This window comes from Eubalaena glacialis, chromosome 4, assembly GCF_028564815.1.
Source record: "Eubalaena glacialis isolate mEubGla1 chromosome 4, mEubGla1.1.hap2.+ XY, whole genome shotgun sequence".
NCBI classification, from domain to species: domain Eukaryota; kingdom Metazoa; phylum Chordata; class Mammalia; order Artiodactyla; family Balaenidae; genus Eubalaena; species Eubalaena glacialis.
In genome coordinates, this window is record NC_083719.1 from 171674127 (window position 1) to 171692587 (window position 18461).

General features: G+C 41.0%; 1 pseudogene; it reads left to right on the forward strand.

Annotated features, from left to right (window-relative positions):
* The first annotated feature begins 1418 nt into the window (after positions 1 to 1418).
* LOC133091173 (serine/threonine-protein kinase MARK2-like) lies at positions 1419 to 2510 on the forward strand (annotated as a pseudogene).
* Positions 2511 to 18461: the final 15951 nt, after the last annotated feature.

Consider the following 18461-nt stretch of genomic DNA (forward strand, 5'->3'; position numbering starts at 1 on the left):
CAGACAGGGAAGTTTTCCTTGACCTCAGGAGTGGGCATCTTATCTCTTTACTTCAACAGAGCTCAGCTTCTGCCCCTAGCTTTGCCCTCAGAGCGTCTGGGTGAGAACAAAGCTTCAATTTTACTCCACTTGACAAACACCAGCTGCCAGCCCAGGGGCCCATCTATCTCCTACCTCAAAGGAAGGCAGGGTGATCAGATACCAAGGGTGGAGGATGAGAAATTTGATCAGATATTGAGTGTGATCTGATATTGAGGGTGGGGGGTTCTCTCTAAACTGATATTGAGTTGAAGATTCTTGCTACAGTTGGGGTGATTCAGGCCAGACAATGACAGACACCAAGGTCAAGGACTCTTAAGGCTTAGAGGAGCCTGATTAAAGTTTTAGTCAAGGAAAGAGTCTGTCAGGCTTCCTTGGTGGTGCAGTAGTTAAGAATCCGCCTGCCTAATGCAGGAGACACAGGTTCGAGCCCTGGTCGGGGAAGATCCCACATGCCGCGGAGCAACGAAGCCCGTGCACCACAACTACTGAGCCTGTGCTCTAGAGCCGCGAGCCACAACTACTGAAGCCCTTGCGCCTAGAGCCCATGCTCCACAACCAGAGAAGCCACCGCAATGAGAAGCCCACGCACCGCAACGAAGAGTAACCCCCACTCACTGCAACTAGAGAAAAGCCCATGTGCAGCAATGAAGACCCAATGCAGCCAAAAATAAATAAATAAAACAAAATTAATTAATTTTTAAAAAAAAGAATCTAATAAAAAAGGAAAGAGTCTGTCAATACTGTTGTGAAGCCAGTAAAATTGTGTTTTGTTTGTTTGTTTGTTTGTTTGTTTTGGGGGGGCCAATTACTCAGAGTTTAAAGTAAAAGATATTGAATTATTTTTAGTATATACATTACGAGCTCTTTTAAAGCCCAAAATTATGAATATTATGATAGCTCAAACTTGAAATGAAAAGGCCAATGAAGCATCCTACAGGTTATAATTTCTAATAAGGTAAATATTGATCTCTATAATCTACATAAACAAAAATTCTTTGGGGGCCCTTGAATTTTTTAAAAAAGAGTAAAGTGTTCTTGAGACAACAAGTGAGAATACCACTGTGAACATGCCTAGTTGATATAGGTCTGTTTCTTGTCTTAACCTCATAAAGAGCCACTGTTAGGGAATTCCAAGCACCTATAAAAGTCCCTGACTGGGCCTAGCTTTTTGGTTCTTTCAGCCTAGGTTGGTGGTTTTTGGTGACCTGAGGGACTTTGGCCACAGTTAGCTTATTTCCTCTGTTTTTAAAACTTTTTTCATTTGTTTCTTTTTCTTTCTTCTTTTTCCCTCATTTTTATATGGTTTTCTAGTATTATTCGTTAGCATTGTTAGTACTGTTAGTTAATATTGTTAGTATTGTTAGCAGTAGGTCACCATGCTGCAGGGCCTCGAGGCCACCTCTGCTGATGAGGAGACCCACCTTGACAATTACCAGCTCCTCAAGACCATCGGCCAGGGCAGCTTTGCTGATGTGAAGTTGGCCCAGCACAACCTGACTAGGACAGAGGTGCCTGTGAAGGTCATTAACAAGAGTCAGTAAAGTTCCTCCAGCCTCCAGAGCTTGTTCCATAAAGTCCAGAACATGAAGGCCCTGAATCACCCCAACATCATAAGACTATTCAAGATGATTGACATGGTAGAAACACTCTACTTGGTTATGGAGTATTTTAGCAGAGGACAGGTGTTTGATTATCTACTGGTCTGGTCCACTGTCACATGAAAGAAGAATAGGCCTGAGGCAAATTCTAGCAGATAGTGTCCACTGTGCAGTACTGCCACAAGAAGGGCATTGTCTACAGGGATCTAAAGGCTGAGAACCTGCTTTCTGATGCTAACTCACATATAAAAATTGCACAACTTGGCTTCAGCAATTAGTTTACCTTTAGCAACAAACTGGATTCCTTCTGTAGCGGTTCTCCTTATGCTGTCCCAGAACTCTTCTGGGGCCAAAAGTACGATGGTCCAACAGTACATTTGGGAAGCCTGCAGTCATCCTCTATACTATGGTCACCAGGTCTCTGCCTTTCACTGGACAGAGCTTCAGGGAGCTGCAGCAATGGGTACTGAGCATAATATACCATATTTCTTCCTTAATGTTCATGGAGTGTGAAAACCTGCTCAAGAAATTCCTCATCCTCAACCTTAGTGACGAGTCACTTTAACAGAAATCCCAAAGAACCCATGGATGAACGGGGACAATGAGGAGGAACTGAAGCCTCACATCAAGCCACCCCCTGACTACAAGGATCCCTGGCAGGCTGAGTTGATGGTGTTTATGCGCTACACATGAGAAGAGATGCAGGACTCATTGATGGGCCAGAAGTACGTTGAAGTGATGGACATCTATTTACAAGAGCTTTAGGGCTACCGTCACCATGAAACCCATGCCTTCTGCTGCGCCCACCAACAGTTGCTGTCCTTCCCATCCTGCATTTCACAGCATTGGGTTTCTGCTGATCCAAAGTAGAGAGTTTCAGCCATTTCCACCTTTAAGTCCTACTATAAGAATAGCAACACAGGGGGCTTCCCTGGTGGCGCAGTGGTTGAGAATCTGCCTGCCAATGCAGGGGACACGGGTTCGAGCCCTGGTCTGGGAAGATCCTACATGTCGCGGAGCAACTAGGCCCGTGAGCCACAACTACTGAGCCTGCGCGTCTGGAGCCTGTGCTCCGCAACAAGAGAGCCCCGCGACAGTGGGAGGCCCGCGCATCGCGATGAAGAGTGGCCCCCACTTGCCGCAACTAGAGAAAGCCCTCGCACAGAAACGAAGACCCAACACAGCCAAAAATAAATAATAAATAAATAATTAAAAAAAAAGAATAGCAACACAGAAAATCAATGGCCAGGAGAGGACCAGGAGTCAGGGTAGAAGTTCAGCAGCATAGCTATTGCAGAAAATCAGTGGTTTTCATAGGCAGACACTTATGTTTCAGGTCAGTCAGAAAGACTCTGCATGAAGCTCAGAGCAGAGTGGAGTCAATCAAACACCCCATGGTGGGCAGCTAACACAAGAAAGAATGGGGTGGTCAAGCTGTGCTCCCTGTACTTCATGGAGCACGTATATCATAAGCTCCATGGAACCCAACAATGTGGTGCAGGAAATCGACCAGGTGCATGACACCTTTCTCTCTCTCTTTCTTTTTTTTCCGTTGAAAAGGAGCACTCTTGTAACTAATTGAAAACAGTTTCACAGTAAAGCAATAAATATCTGAGGATGTAAAATGTAAAAAGACTTTAAAAGTCTGTGTTTAAAAATCTCATGAAAATTTATTATAAAAAAATGTAATTGACAAGGAAATTTGGCTGTTTCTGTGACATACAACATTTTAAAGTAGTAACTGGAATTATGACAGATAATATTACATTGTTGCTTAGTATTAGGCAAAGGAGCACTCGGACATTTCATAGACAGCAAGAGCATTGACAAATTTCTAGGAATTTTATACAATTCAAAATATTTATATTAATAACATTTCACCCATACAAATATAACCTAGGGAAGGTTAAGCATCTTTTCTTGACAATGTTTCTTATATAATTTAATAAATCAAATGAACCTAATTAGTCTTAACATCTCTCTTTTTACCTGGTGAAAGAACAAACAAACCCTTTGTGATTTTCCAGGCGGCCTCTGGGAAATCTCAAAGTCAGTCTGAGATCCGGAATATTTTATTTAGAATTTGACTTTGGGACAGCAAAGTTGTCAAAAACGTCAAAAGGTTTGAACACTTGGATAAATAGGATAAGTCACTGTGAAACAACGTGAAGCTACCTATTTAAAGTAACAACAGAGTACTTCAAAAGAAAATATAAGCGGTAACATGATTAAAAGAAAAAACAAAACTTTTGTTCTTTCAAAACTGAGAAAACTTTGGCTCTCTCAAATAATCAAGTACATGATAAAGCCAACACCAGAAAAAATGTTAAGGCACAGAATCTTTGTTTCCTAGGCAGATTACTTAAAAGGCAAAAAAACTTTTTACAGCCTCTTAAGAGCAGACCAATAATTAAAGAAAACTTTGTCATTTTAACAGAGGAAAACAGAACTCTAGCTTTGTATCAGTAATGATACTAAAGATCATTTTTAAAAACGCTTTAAATAAATCCATCCAATCTTAGCCAGCTTGGACCACGAGAGATGAGATTCCTTTTTCACAATCCTTCTAAAACTTTCCCTATCTATTCAGGTTTTATCCTACACTTTCCTCTTTCTTGTTCTGGAACAATCAGTCATTTTATTTTAGGACAAAATTATTCTTTTTTTCTGAACAAAACATATCCTAGAGGAGACCTTCAAGATGGTGGAGGAGTAAGACGTGGAGATCACCTTCCTCCCCACAAATACATCAAAAATACATCTACATGTGGAACAACTCCTACAGAACACCTACTGAACGCTGGCAGAAGACCTCAGATTTCCAAAAAGGCAAGAAAATCCCCACATACCTGGGTAGGGCAAAAGAAAAAAAGGAGACAAAAGAGTAGGGATGGGAGGGAGCTGTGAAGGATAAAAAGTTTCCACACACCAGGAAGCCTCTTCACTGGCAGGGACGGTGGGGGGGAAGCTTCGGAGCCACAGAGGAGAGTGTAGCACAGGGGTGCAGAGGGCAAAGCGGAGAGATTCCCGCACAGAGGATTGGTGCCGACCAGCACTTACCAGCCTGAGACGCTTGTCTGCTCATGCTCGGGCGGGTGGGGGCAGGGAGCTGAGGCTCGGGCTTTGGAGGTCGGATCCCAGGGAGAGGACTGGGGTTGGCTGTGTGAAGACAGCCTGAAGGGGGCTAGTGCACCACAGCTAGCCGGGAGGGAGTCCGGGAAAATGTCTGGACCTGCTGGAGAGGCAAGAGAACATTGTCTCGGGGTGCACGAGGAGAGGGGCTTCCTGCTCTGTGTGCCCACAGACAACAGAGCACCGCCTAAGCAAACTCCAGAGACAGGTGCAAACTGTGGCTATCATCTTGGACCCCAAAGACAGGCATGGACTGCTACTGCTGCTGCCTCTGCCACCAAGGATCCTGTGTGCATTTGCAGGTCTGTGCCCACACCTTCCCAGGAGCCTGTGCAGCCCACCACTGCCGAGGGTCCCATGATCAGGGCCAACACACGGAGAACACACAGGGCACCGCAGGCTGTTGCAACGTCACGCCAGCCTCTGCCACCCCAGGCATGCCCCACATTCCAACTGTGACTACTGTACCCCTCCCTCTCCCCGGCCTGAGTGAGCAAGAGAGCTCTAATCAGCCGCTGCTTTAACCTCCTCCTGTCTGGGCGGGGAACAGATGCCTGAGGGCAGCCTATACGCAGAGGTGGGGCTGAAACCAAAGCTGAACCCCAGACGCTGTGTGAACAAAGAGAAATAGAAATTTCTCCATGCAGCCTCAGGAGCAGTGGACTAAATCCCTGCAGTCAGCTTGATAAACCCTGCATCTGTGGAATACCTGAATAGACAACGAGTGTTCCCAAAATTGAGGCTGTGGACTTTGGGGGCAACTATGGACTTGGGGTTTGCTTTCTGCGTTTGATTTGTTTTTGGCATTATGTTTATCTTAGTTTAGTTTTTAGTGATTGTTTTCATTTGTGGGTTGGTTTATTGGTTTTGTTGCTCTCTTCCTTTTTTTTTCCTCTTTCTGTGAGTGTGTGTGTGTATGTTTCTTTGTGTGATTTTGTCTCTTTAGTTTTGCGTTTACCATTTGTTATGGGGTTCTGTCTGTTCTTTTTTTTTTTCTTCCTTTTCTTCCAAGCTGTGCAGCTGACAGGTCTTTGTGCTCAGGCCGGGTGTCGGGCCTGAGCCTCCAAAGTGGGAGAGCCGAGTCCAGGATGCTGGACCACCAGAGACCTCCCGGCCCCATGTAATATTAATCAGTGAGAGCCCTCCCAGAGATCTCCGCCTCAACACTAAGACCCAGCTGCACCCAATGGCAAGCAAGCTCCAGTGCTGGACGCCCCATGCCAAACAACTAGCAAGACAGGAACACAAACCCACCCATTAGCAGAGAGTCTGCCTAAAGTCATACTAAGTTCACAAACACCTCCAAATACACCACCGGACATGTCCCTGCCCACCAGAGGAAAAAGATCCAGCCCCACCTACCAGAACACAGGCAACAGACCCCCCCCCCCCACCAGGAAGCCTACACAAGCCACTGGACCAACCTCACCCACTGGGGGCAGACACCAGAAATAAGAGGAAATATGAACCTGCAGCCTGTGCAAAGGAGACCCCAAACACAGTAAGTTAAGCAAAAATGGGAAGACAGAGAAATATGCAGCAGATGAAGGAGCAAGGTAAAAACCCATGAGACCAAACAAATGAAGAGGAAATAGTCAGTCTACCTGAAAAAGAATTCAGAATAATGATAGTAAAGATGATCCAAAATCTCGGAAATAGAATGGAGAATATACAAGAAACGTTTAACAAGGACCCAGAAGAACTAATGAGCAGACGAACAATGATGAACAACACAATAAATGAAATGAAGAATACTGTAGAAGGAATCAATAGCAGAAAAACTGAGGGAGAAGAACGGATAAATGACCTGGAAGATAGAATAGTGGAAGTAACTGCCACAGAGCAGAATAAAGAAAAAAGAATGAAAAGAATTGAGGATAGTCTCAGAGGCCGCTGGGACAACATTAAACACACCAACATTTGAATTATAAGGGTCGCAGAAGAAGAAGAGAAAAAGAAAGGGACTGAGAAAATATTTGAAGAGATTATAGTTGAAAACTTCCTTAACATGGGAAAGGAAATACGCAATCAAGTTCAAGAAGCGCAGAGTCCCATACAGGATAAACTCAAGGAGAAACACGCCAAGACACATATTAATCAAACTATGAAAAATTAAATACAAAAAAAAATATTAAAAGCAGCAATGGAAAAGCAACAAATAACATGCAAGGGAATCCCCATAAGGTTAACAGCTGATCTTTCAGCAGAAACTCTGCAAGCCAGAAGGGAGTGGAAGGACATATTTAAAGTGATGAAAGGGAAGAACCTACAACCAAGATTACTCTACCCAGCAAGGGGCTCATTCAGATTTGACAGAGAAATTAAAACCTTTACAGACAAGCAAAAGTTAAGAGAATTCAGCACCACCAAACCAGCTTTACAACAAATGCTAAAGGAACTTCTCTAAGCAGGAAACACAAGAGAAGGAAAAGACCTACAATAACAAACCCAAAACAATTAAGAAAATGGTAATAGGAACATACATATCGATAATTACCTTAAATGTAAATGGATTAAATGCCCGAACCAAAAGACATAGACTGGCTGAATGGATACAAAAACAAGACCTTATATATGCTGTCTACCAGAGACTACTTCATACCTAGGGACACATACAGACTGAAAGTGAGGGGATGGAAATAGATATTCCATGCAAATGGAAATCAAAAGAAAGCTGGAGTAGCAATACTCATATCAGATAAAATACACTTTAAAATAAAGACTATTACAAGAGACAAAGAAGGACACTACATAATGATCAAGGGTTCAATCCAAGAAGGAGATATAACAATTGTAAATATTTATGCACCCAACATAGGAGCACCTCAATACATAAGGCAAATGCTAACAGCCATAAAAGGGGAAATTGACAGTAACACAATAATAGTGGGGGACTTTATCACCCCACTTTCGCCAATGGACAGATCATCCAAAATGAAAACAAATAAGGAAACACAAGCTGTAAATAACACATTAGATCAGATGGACTTAATTGATATTTATAGGACATTCCATCCAAAAACAACAGAATACACTTTTTTCTCATGTGCACATGTACATTCTCCAGGATAGATTATATCTTGGGTCACAAATCAAGCCTTGGTAAACTTAAGAAAACTGAAATCATATCAAGTATCTTTTCTGACCACAACACTAAGAGACTAGATATCAATTACAGGAAAAAAAAACTGTAAAAATACAAACACATGGAGACTAAACAATACACTACTAAATAACCAAGAGATCACTGAAGAAATCAAAGAGGAAATAAAAAAATACCTAAAAACAAATGACAATGAAAACACAATGACCCAAATCCTATGGGATGCAGCAAGAGCAGTTCTAAGAGGGAAGCTTATAGCAATACAGTCCTACCTCAAGAAACAAGATAAATCTTAAATGAACAACCTAACCTTACAGCTAAAGCAATTAGAGAAAGAAGAACAAAAAAACTGCAAACTTAGCAGAAGGAAAGAAATCATAAAGATCAGATCAGAAATAAATGTAAAACAAATGAAGGAAACAATGGCAAAGATCAATGAAACTAAAAGCTGGTTCTTTGAGAAGATAAACAAAATTGATAAACTATTATCCAGACTCATCAAGAAAAAATCAACAGAATTAGACATGAAAAAGGAGAAGTAACAACTGACACTGCAGAAATACAAAGCATCATGAGAGACTACTACAAGTAGCTATATGCCAATAGAATGGACACCCTGGAAGAAATGGAAAAATTCTTAGAAAAGTACAACCTCCCAAGACTGAACCAGGAAGAAATAGAAAATATGAACAGACCAATCACAAGCACTGAAATTGAAACTGTGATTAAAAATCTTCCAACAAACAAAAGCCCAGGACCAGATGGCTTCACAGGTGAATTCTATCAAACATTTAGAGAAGAGCTAACACCTATCCTTCTCAAACTCTTCCAAAATATAACAGAGGGAGCAACACTCCCAAACTCATTCTATGAGGCCACCATCACCCTGATACCAAAACCAGACAAAGATGTCACAAAGAAAGAAAACTACAGGCCAATATCACTGATGAACATAGATGCAAAAATCCTCAACAAAATACTAGCAAACAGAATCCAATGGCACATTAAAAGGATCATACATGATGATCAAGTGGGGTTTATCCCAGGTATGTAAGGATTCTTCAATATATGCAAATTAATGTGATACACCATATTAACAAATTGAAGGATAAAAACCATATGATAATCTCAATAGATGCAGAAAATTTTTTGACAAAAGTCAACACCCATTTATGATAAAAACTCTCCAGAAAGTGGGCATAGAGGGAACCTACCTTAACATAATAAAGGCCATGTATGACAAACCCACAGCCAACATCATTCTCGGTGGTGAAAAACTGAAACCATTTCCTTTAAGATCAGGAACAAGACAAGGGTGTCCACTCTCACCACTATTATTCAACATAGTTTTGGAAGTTTTAGCCATGGCAATCAGAGAAGAAAAAGAAATAAAAGAAATCCAAATCGGAAAAGAAGAAGTAGAACGGTCACTGTTTGCAGATGACATGATACTATACATAGAGAATGCTAAAGATGCTACCAGGAAAGTACTAGAGCTAATCAGTGAATTTGGTAAAGTAGCAGGATACAAAATTAATGCACAGAAATCTCTTGCATTCCTATACACTAACAATGAAAAATCTGAAAGAGAAATTAAGGAAACACTCCCATTTACCACTGCAACAAAAAGAATAAAATACCTAGGAATAAACCTACCTAAGGAGACAAAAGACCTGTATGCAGAAAACTGTAAAACACTGATGAAAGAAATCAAAGATGACACAAACAGATGTAGGGATGTACCATATTCTTGGATTGGAAGAATCAACACTGTGGAAACGACTATACTACCCAAAGCAATCTACAGATTCAGTGCAATCCCTGTCAAACTACCAATGGCATTCTTCACAGAACTAGAACAAAAAATTTTACAATTTGTATGGAAACATAAAAGACCTCGAATAGCCAAAGCAATCTTGAGAAAGAAAAATGGAGCTGGAGGGATCAGGCTCCCTGACTTCAGACTATATTGAAAAGCAACAGTAATGAAAACAGTATGGTACTGGCCCAAAAACAGAAATATAGATCAATGAAACAGGATAGAAAACCCAGAGATAAACCCACGCACATATGGTCACCTTATCTTTGACAAAGGAGGCAAGAATATACAATGGAGAAAAGACAGCCTCTTCAATAAGTGGGGCTGGGAAAACTGGACAGCTACATGTAAAAGAATGAAATGAGAACACTCCCTAACACCATGCACAAAAATAAACTCAAAATGGATCAAAGACCTAAGTGTAAGGCCAGACACTATAAAACTCTTAGAGGAAAACATAGGCAGAACACTCTATGACATAAATCACAGCAATATCCTTTTTGACCCATTTTAGAGAAATGGAAATGAAAACAAAAATAAACAAATGGGACCTAATGAAACTTAAAAGCTTTTGCACAGCAAAGGAAACCATAAAGAAGACGAAAAGACAACCCTCAGAATGGGAGAAAATATTTGCAAATGAAGCAACTGACAAAGGATCAATCTCCAAAATATACAAGCAGCTCATGCAGCTCAATATCAAAAAAGAAACAACCCAATCCAAAAATGGACACAAGACCTAAATAGACATTTCTCCAAAGAAGATGTACAGATTGCCAACAAACACAGGAAAGAATGCTCAGTATCACTAATCATTAGAGAATTGCAAATCAAAACCACAATGAGGTATCATCTCACCCCGGTCAGAATGGCCATCATCAAAAAATCTAGAAACAATAAATGCTGGAGAGGGTGTGGAGAAAAGGGAAACCTCTTGCACTGTTGGTGGGAATGTAAATTGATAGAGCCACTATGGAGAACAGTATGGAAGTTCCTTAAAAGTCTAAAAGTAGAACTACCACATGACCCAGCAATTCCACTACTGGGCATATACCCTGAGAAAACCATAATTCATAAAGAGACACGTACCACAATATTCATTGCAGCACTATTTACAATAGCCAGGACATGGAAGCAACCTAAGTGTCCACTGACAGATGAATGGATGAAGAAGATGTGGCATATATACACAATGGAATATTACTCAGCCATAAAAAGAAATGAAATTGAGTTATTTGTAGTGAGGTGGATGGACCTAGAGTCTGTCATACAGAGTGAAGTAAGTCAGAAGAGAAAAACAAATACCATATGCTAACACACGTATATGGAATCTAAAAAGGAAAATGGTTCTCATGAACCTAGGGGCAGGACAGGAATAAAGACACAGACGTAGAGAATGGGCTTGAGGATATGGGGAGAGGGAAGTGTAAGCTGGGACGAAGTGAGAGAGTAGCATTGACATATATACACTACCAAATGTAAAATAGGTAGTTAGTTGGAAGCAGCTGCATAGCACAGGGAGATCAGTTTGGTGCTTTGTTACCACCTAGAGGGGTGGGATAGGGTGAGTGGGAGGGAGACTCAACAGGGAGGGGGTATATGGATATATGTATACATATAGATGATTCACTTTGTTATACAGCAGAATCTAACACAATATTGTAAAGCAATTATACTCCAATAAAGATGTAAAAAAAACCCCAAAAAAGCCCCCCCAAAACCTGTCCTACATTCCTTGCATACATTTCATGTAAAATATTTTTCCTTCACGCTTATTGTTTCTAGTAGTTTTATTTACATATATTGATTACACTTTTTAATCATTATGGAGAAAACTAGGAAGTAGACAGTTGTAAACTGTCATATATCAGCATTCTGCAGCAGACCAGCAAATTTTATAAATATAACATACAATTTTTATAGGTATATGTTTCCTTGTGGAACAATTTTTTTAGTGTGGCAAAAAAGAACATGTTTATTAACAGACACAGATTATCGTTAGCCTTTCTGTACCATATAAAATTAAGAAGCCAAAAGTATATAAACTTAAACTTATGCCTAATAATGAATGTTTCTGTATTTTATCTTACTTAGAAATGATCTATATATTTAGTGAATATCTATTACTTAAGTTGGCATAAGTCTAAGGTTGCAAGTTACAAAAGAGATTTTGGAAACTACTTTTAAGTAAATACATTATAAAATGTAATTATTGTTGAAATAAAGTTTGTCAGAATAATGACTCAATTTGATTAAAATCAAATTTATAGTTTTTATAATCTTAGACATCTAGTAAATATAATATTAGCTTATTTGATTATTAAACTGAAGTAGAATAAAAATGTATGACTATTACATTTAATTCTAACAATTATGAAGACATGTCTTTTTAAAAATTAAACCTACAATATCAAACTGGTCTTATTTATCAAAGATTTACCTAAATCAAGTGAACTTGAGAAATATTTCTGTATTTTGGGGAGTTTTAGGAATATTTAGTTTCTATAATCACTTATTTTTATCTAAGCCAATTCAAATAGAATTTCTTTAAGGGCTTATATATGTGAATTTGGTAATACCATCTGCAGGTAGGAAAATATCACATAACGTACATGCATAAACATATAAACAGATATAAATAGAAATCTTATGGCTTTCATTCTGAAATTTTAGCTATGAGTCAGGCATAAAAATGATACAAAACTCACTAGTCTATGTCAGATTTTGTCCTCATCTCTGCCCGCTTTATATTTTTATCAGAATTGTGTTTCTGGCAGATGGAACAAGTAAAGTTACCTGCTCAATATAGGTACTAAAACATTTCATCATATTTCTGGGGGGAGACTTTTAAGATTTTCTTTTGCCCTGATGTATAATCTCACAGGGGCTAAATTTGGAGTGAGGGACAGAGGAGACAGTAAATGGCAATCCGGGTATCTCCAAATCCTGTATGAGTGGATAAAATATCTGGTCTGTCTCCCATTAGCTCTTTTTACGTTTTCAGCCTCGGGTGGTTGCTTTTTGGGTCTCTTGATCCCTTGAGAACCTCCGATGGGAGAGCAGGGGGCCTAAAGTTTGAGTGACCTCAGGAGAATTAGAGGCTGGAGTGGGAAGGGAAGGTCTAGTGGGTGAACAGAGGCATACAGGAGATAGGGGTTTGAGGGGAGACTTAGCAAAAGATTTAAGGGAGCTAAAGGGAAAACTTAAGGCGGTAAAAGGATGCAGGAGCAGAGGAGATGGGAAAGGATACATCTCAGATGAGATAGTTTGGGGGAGATATTATGTTTCCCAGAGAAGCCACTGAAATTCCAAATTATCTTTAGTAAAGTCAGCCCACAGGAAAGGACGTGAACAGAATGAATGCCACTGTGGTGAAGCGTATTGGCTGCAAGGGTTTGAAAAGGGGGGGGAGATTTCAGCTGGCTGAAAATCTCCCATGTTCTTTTTTTTTTTAATTTATTTTTGGCTGGGTGGGTCTTCATTGCTGCGTGCGGGCTTTCTCTAGTTGCGGTGAGCAGGGGCTACTCTTCATGTGGTGTAAGGGCTTCTCATTGCGGTGGCTTCTCTTGTTGCAGAGCACAGGCTCTAGGCATGTGGGCTTCAGTAGTTATGGTATGAGGGCTCGGTAGTTGTGGCTCGTGGGCTCTAGAGTGCAGGCTCAGTAGTTGTGACGCATGTTCTGCGGCATGTGGGATCTTCCTGGACCAGGGCTCAAACCCGTGTGCCCTGCATTGGCAGGTGGTTTCCTAACCACTGCGCCACCAGGGAAGTCCTCTCCCATGTTCTTAACTAATGGTAGTTTGCAAACAAAGAAGCCTGCCTTTAACCCAGGCTTCATGTCTTATGAACAGAGAATTCTGGGACCCTAACCCAGCCTCTGTTTGCCTGGGATTCTAACTCAGCTTGTATAGTAGATTCAGAATCTTAAGAGTCAAAATTTATCATTATCAGCTTCGACAGAGTTTTTTTTTTTTTGAGCACTGGATCAGGAGTCAGACTCGCCGATGGATTCCTGATCAGTAAGTCAGGAGTGAAGACAGAAGCTTCAGAGTTGTGCAGCTGGGGTCCTGAGTGAGTAATACTTTATTGAAATAGGAAAACGGAGCTCAACTCTGACTTATGCAGAGGTGACCGGCTGTTTGAAAGGGAGGATGAGGGAGTAGGGAGGGGGTAAACAGGGGCTCAAGTAGAGTCAGAAAAATGGAAATTTACAAGAAGAGGCACTTGTGGAAGCTGGCTCCTGCCCTCCTACAGAGACTAGGAGACAGGGATGCTATCTTCAAATGTCGACTGATACAAACAGTAAACTCTTTTGTCTCCGTTGAATTTTCCCAGGCAGGAACTTTAAAGGGGGCTGGGTCACCCCAGGGACACAGCCTTGAGTTGTTAGAAATGATGTTAGAGTTTGTTCAAGTCTCTTAGGTTGGGTGGTAGATGAAACCATTTGTGCTGGGAGACTACAAGGTTGAGGAGTAGTCAAGAATAGGGCTCAGAAGAACCTGAATTTGGTCAAGGTGTCTTTGCCTAAACCTCATGAATAAGTGAAAAAGTTAACGTTCACGTAAAGTGGTAGTCAGACTAGGGATATGAGTGCTAATGAACATCTTGCCCCCAAAATGCCAACCACCATATTGCTTTTCATAATAAACACGAAAAGCAAAACAAAGCAGCAATAGACAGGACTGCAGTCTCCAGGGGCTGTTAGTCAAACCCAGGATGGGGTCAGGGTCAAACCACTGCAGACCTAGGCTAGTGGAGGCTCTCGGGACCTTGTCCCTGGGGTAGCCTTCTGAGCTTTCCCATGTTAGGACAGCGATGGGGATCGGGTCGTAGGGCATAAATCAGGAGCCAGATCCACGCTCCGAGCCTAGGGATGGAGGCATGGATCCTGAGGAGCCTCAGGAGAGGGGGCAGGGCTGGTGTTGGAGGAGGGACTGAGTCCAGGGGCCCAGAGGGAGTAGAGAGTCTAGGAGTACTTGGTGAGCGGCAGAGGTGAGGGCTGGTTCTCTGTGTGTCCCGAAGGGGTGGGAAATATGAAACCAAGAACTGAGAGGAGTATGGGGGTGGGCTGGGCTGAGGAGTTATTGTCTAGAAACAAAATAGCTAAGGGGACACTGTGGAAGGAGAGGTCAAAAACTCATCTCCTGGGAGGAAAGGAGAGAGAAAGCCATGGAGAAGCCTGGCTACACACATGCACATCCCCACACTCCTCACACACAGATGTATTTGTGTGTGTGTGTGTGTGTGTGTGGCATAAAAAAGAGATGGGGAGCGGGGAGATTCATTTTGTGAGCTCCCCTGTGGTTTATTCTCTCTTTATATGGCCAATAAACTAACTGAGTCACTCACACATAAAACCTGACTTCACATCCCAGATTTGGTTGGAACTAAGTTTCTTTGCACTTTTAAAAACTTAAGTTTATCAAAGTAATACAGGCTCATGTTTAAAGAGTAAAATTGGACAAAAAACATAATAAAAAAACAATAGTCCTGGGGCTTCCCTGGTGGTGCAGTGGTTGAGAATCTGCCTGCCGATGCAGGGGACACGGGTTCGAGCCCTGGTCTGGGAAGATCCCACATGCCGCGGAGCAGCTGGGCCCGTGAGCCACAACTACTGAGCCTGCGCGTCTGGAGCCTGTGCCAAAAATAAATAAATAGATTACAAACAAAACCACAAAAAAAAGAGAAGAAAGAGAAGAAAATGTATTTAAAATATGTTAAATATATACACGGAAGGAAGTTCAAGTAGAGGCTGTAATCTTCACCTCCTTGAATTAAAAAAAAATAAAAATAAAAAAATAAAAAAAATAAAATACAGACACTTCATCTTGTGGCAGATACATTATCCATTGTTTGTGTTCTAACTTTGTTTATGGTATCTTTCATCTTAGAGTGATATAAAATTTTAATGTACATAAATATGCTAATAATTTATTTTATAGTTTCTGGGGTCTGTTTCATGTTTTGAATATAAATATTATTTTAAAGGCATAAATATTTAAATAGAAAGAAAAATTTATTTCTTGCAAATGATAAAGTTGTCTACCTAGAAAACCCAAGAGAATCCACTGAAAAATTATTTGAACTGATGAGAGAGCTTTAAAGGGTGGTCAGGTGCAAGATATAAACAAGAAGACAATGATTTTTCCCCATACACTAATAATAAGGAATAAAAACACTTTTTAAAATCCCTTTCATAATAGCCACACAATCTGTGAAATAAAATCTAGGAGAAAAAATTTTAACAATGTGCCTGAAGAAGCAAATGAAAAGACTATACTGAAGGACAAAAAGTGGACAATATTCTTGGGTGGAAAGTTAACATATAATAAAGATGTCAGTCATTCTAACCCAAATCCCAGGATGTTTATTTTGAAAAATAGAGAAGACGATTCTGAAGTTCATATGGAGAAGCAAATATGTAAATATACTTCAGACACTTTAAAAAAGGAAGCAAAATCAGAAGTGAGATGCCCTTCAAATACCGAAATGTTACTAAACAATGTGTTTCTGATGTGGGAAGAGATAAATAGGTAAACAGAACAGAACAGAGACTTTAGCAACAGACCCAATATTGTATGGAAATGTAGTAATTAATAAAGATGCCACTTCAATCATGGGAAAAACTGCGGTTTTTCTTTAACAAGTGATATGACATTTACTTTCCACTGGAAATTTTATATTCCCTCACCACACACATGCACACACACTCCTGATGAACATCAATGAAATAAAACCTATAGAATTATTAGAAGATACTAGAAATATTTGTATCGTGTTTATCATTTAAAATTATATTGATATTCAAAACATGAAACAGACCCCAGGAGCTATAAAATATTGGCATATTTATCTATATTAAAACTTTACATCTCTCTAAGATGAAAGATGCTGTAAGTAAAGTTAAAACAGAAACAATGGGTAAAATAATTCTAGTCAGTATCCAAAATATCTAAAGAACACCTACAAATTGATAAGAAAAGGTAAGCAATCCAATATAAATGAGATAGAACAGACAACTCACAGCCCTGAAATACAAGTAGACCATAAACATGAATGAGAGATAGGAAAAGACACACTAAAATAAATAGAGCAAAATGCAAGAGATTTATGACTTCAGCATTTATTAAAAGTGTGCACAGAGATGGGCACCATTATACCCTGCTGCTAAAAGTGGCAATTGGTGTAACATTTTTGGAGGGTAGTCATCAAAACCTTAAATGCATGTTCTCTGTTATCCAGAAATCCCCTTCTGTTCTAAGGAAATCATTACACAAACGCACAGAACACATTCAGTGCAGCTTTTTGTGTGTGTAATAATGAATTTCTGCCCATCAGAAGCCACGACAGACAAGATAGAAAAGGTGCACAGAGCAACAAGTGTGGGATGATGTGAAGCATCTCCCTTGCAGACTTGAAAGCCAAGTCTGAACAGAGATACTGTGTCCATGACCAGCTCTTGGCCTCACCTGGGACAGATTCTCAGAACTGCACCAGGCCGTAGGGTATGCACCTCCCAAGGGATGTGGTGTCATGGAAACTCTGCCTTCCTATTACACTGGTGGAGTCACTCACGCACTTTGCAGCTTGAGTTCTGGATTGTGCAATGAGGGGCTTGGGAGAGGTGATCTCTAAGATATTCTATCTCCTACCTGCTGTGGAGGAACTTACTTCTAATCTTAGTCTCTTCGTTCCCTCCTCCATTTTCCTTCCTGGGGTCTGCTCAGGAGTTGGTGTGCTGTCCCAGCTGTGGGACAAACATTTTAGTAGTCCCCGGAAGAGGTCAACTCTGAATGATATCCTCCTTTTTTCCCCCCTCAGGCAGTTCTCAACAGGATCTGCATTCAGCTGGTGGCTTCTTTACAACCAATTTTCATTCTATTTGGTTTTGCACATTGTAAGAGGATGCTGGCTAATTCTTTACCGGCTAGGAATTCCTCTGAGGCTGGAGAGCCCAATGCTGATGCCTTTGGGCAATACTCTTCAAGTGACCCCAGAAATGCCTGCTGACCTTGGAGACTGGTGACTGGGCAGTGGAAGGGTGTGTGCAGCCCTTGCAGCCCTTTACACCTCCCAGGACGCAGCTAAAGATGAGCGCCTGCATTTCAGAGAGCAGGTAGTGTGCTTCTCCCTGTCTCTCAATGCATGTGTGCACTTCATCGTTTGTGTGACAAAAGCACAATGGTGGGTGCCCTGCCAGCTGACAGGCACAGGACTTTCAGTCTGAGTTTCCTGGAAAACAAGAAAAGAAGGTATGTACTGAGGAAAGCTCAGGAGGCCATGCTTTGGGCTGGGGGAAGGTTGGTAAGAAATTAGCAAATCTTTCTGCCCCTGAGCAGTGCAGAGCAAAAACGATCTCCCTTAATGATCGTGTCCTCTTTTGTGTATCAACTTATGCGATTAGCTAGTATCCTTCATGAGGAGGAATCTCTGCTGGTACCCAAGAAGATGCCAAGGGTCAAGGAAACTTGGCACTGAACACCAGGAGCCAGAACTGTAGATGAACAGAAAATATAGTCACATAAAGACATTTGTAAATGTGGCCCCATTAGACATTTATACGAGCTCAAACTGTACGGGGCAACTTGAAGAGTGAGAAGGAGGAAGTGTGTGCACAGAGAGAGGTGGAGGAATTCATCCATGAAGACATTGGAAGAAGTTTTTAGCAGGAACTTGGGGAAAGAGATTGGCAGAGAGAAGAGGTGGGTAGGACGCGGGGTGAAAATGCATGGGGGTGGAAGTGACCACCGTGGGTGCTTGACTCGTA